This window comes from Mustela nigripes, chromosome 5 (genome assembly GCF_022355385.1).
Source record: "Mustela nigripes isolate SB6536 chromosome 5, MUSNIG.SB6536, whole genome shotgun sequence".
Lineage (NCBI taxonomy): Eukaryota > Metazoa > Chordata > Mammalia > Carnivora > Mustelidae > Mustela > Mustela nigripes.
The window spans coordinates 50276226-50278346 of NC_081561.1; the positions used below are offsets into that span (position 1 = coordinate 50276226).

At 42.0% G+C, this 2121-nt stretch overlaps 1 pseudogene; it reads left to right on the plus strand.

Annotated features, from left to right (window-relative positions):
• Positions 1 to 264: 264 nt before the first annotated feature.
• LOC132018621 (protein phosphatase inhibitor 2-like) lies at positions 265 to 1062 on the plus strand (annotated as a pseudogene).
• The last annotated feature ends 1059 nt before the right edge of the window (positions 1063 to 2121 follow it).

The window sequence follows — 2121 nt, forward strand, 5'->3', positions numbered from 1 at the left end:
CCACAGTGGGAACTCTCATACATTGTCGGTATGATTGCAAATCCCAACAACTACTTTGGAAAAATAACTTTTTGTCACCCAGTAAAATTGTATTTGCTTACACTTTACCAGTTAGTTACCTTTTCCAAGGATTGTAACCAAATAGAAACTGTTGCAGATGCACTGCAGAAGCCATATTCAAGAGTGGTCATAGTAGCAGTATTCCTAAGAGGAAAAAAAAAGTCAATGTCTTGATGTCAACCAAAAAAAGATAACATAAAATTGATGGGAATCACAGACCACAGAATATTACAGAGCATTGAAAAAGAAGGAGAGCATCAGTGGGAGATAATTGCGGATGGTGAAGGGTGTGTGGTGACAATTGATTCCACCCTGGCATCGTGGTCCTCGGGTTGTGATTCAGGAAGCCGACCCCATAGCAGGTGCGGTCACTCTGGCCCCAGCGGTAGCCTGGTGAGTGCATGCTGGCGCCCAGCCCTTTCCTTCCTGGTCCCGGTGCTGGGCAGCGGGGCTAAGCTGACCACCGACTCTGGACCTCAAAAGCCCTGGTAGGCCTCACATCGGCCCATCGAGGGGGTCCTGAGGAGCATGAGCTCTGCAACTTCTTCTCGAGAGGCCTTGGCCAAGCAGCTCAGCAAGAGAGTCCACAAAGAACTGGGGAAAAAATCCCAGAAGTGGGATGAAGTGAACATTCTGGCCACCTATCACCCAGACGACAAAGACAATGATTTGACGAGAATAGAAGAACCCGGCCCTCCTCACCATAGTATGGTGTGATGGTGAAGATGGGTGCAGTGGTTTGGAAACTACTGCTGCCCTGACCCCGGATTCCTTCCCTAAGAAATCAGCTGCTGCTGAACACTCTCAGCCAAAGTATGGGGTTCACGAATAAGAAAGCAGTGCAGACAAGAGAGACCTCTCACCTGAAGAACAAGGAGAAAAGCAACAATTTGAAATGAAAAGGGAGTGTCACTTCAATGAAGGACTGACTATTAAATTCGCTGGACAAATAATTTTCAAGGACTACATGAGGAGGAGGAAAATGAGGACTGTCAGAGATAGCTGCTAAAGAAAGCATGGAGACCAGGATCTACTGCAGAGGGGCCAATTGCAAAACCAACCACAGAGTTCACAGAAAAGATTCACTCAACTCTGTAATTGTCAGATACAAACCCTATTACTATTACACACTGCTTCTTGTTCTCAACAGTTCATGACTTCAGTACCAAAATGTGTACCAATTATCATATAGTCTCAATAGTTAAATAACTTCAGAGACTTTTAAAAAAGAAAAAAAGGAAGAACTATGTGAATTGATAAGGATGAATCTAAAAAATATAATTGTATGAAAGAACAAGATACAAAAGACTATAGACCATACATAGTTCCATATCTATATAAACTCAAAAATAGATAAAGCTAAATAAAAAAGAAGCAAGGGATGGAGAAACAAAACTTCTGGAGAGAGGTTCCTTCTGGAGAGTGGGGAAGGAAAGGCCACCATCAGTTAGGGCATAGAGAGGAGTTAAAAAATGTTGGCAATATTCTGTTTATGAGCTGGTTGATATGTAAGAGTTGTCATTTTTATTAATGTTTTTTGAGTGTAGTTGACACACAATGTTACATTAGTTTCTGGTGTACAACATTGTGATTGAACACATCTCTGTACTACATGCTGTGCTCATCACAAGCATAGATACCATCTCCGTACCCAGACACCACTGTCATCATACCATTGACTGTATCCCCTACGCTGTATCTTTTAATGCCATGATTTATTCATTCCATAACCGGATGCCTGTATGTCCCACTCTCCTTTACCCATTCTGCCCATCCCCCCACCACCTTTACCTCTGGCAACCATCAGTTTGTTCTCTGTATTTATAGTGTCATTCTGCTTTTTGCTTGTTTATTCATTTTTTTAGATTCCATGTATGAATGAAATCATACATTTATCTTTTTCAGTCTGATTAATTTAGCATACTACCCTCTAGATCCATCCATGTTTTGGCAAATGGCAAAATCCCATTCTTTTTCGTGGCTGAATAATATTCCTCTGTGTGTGTGTGTGTGTGTGTGTGTGTGTGTGTGTGTGTAGCACTTTTCTATCCATTCATCATT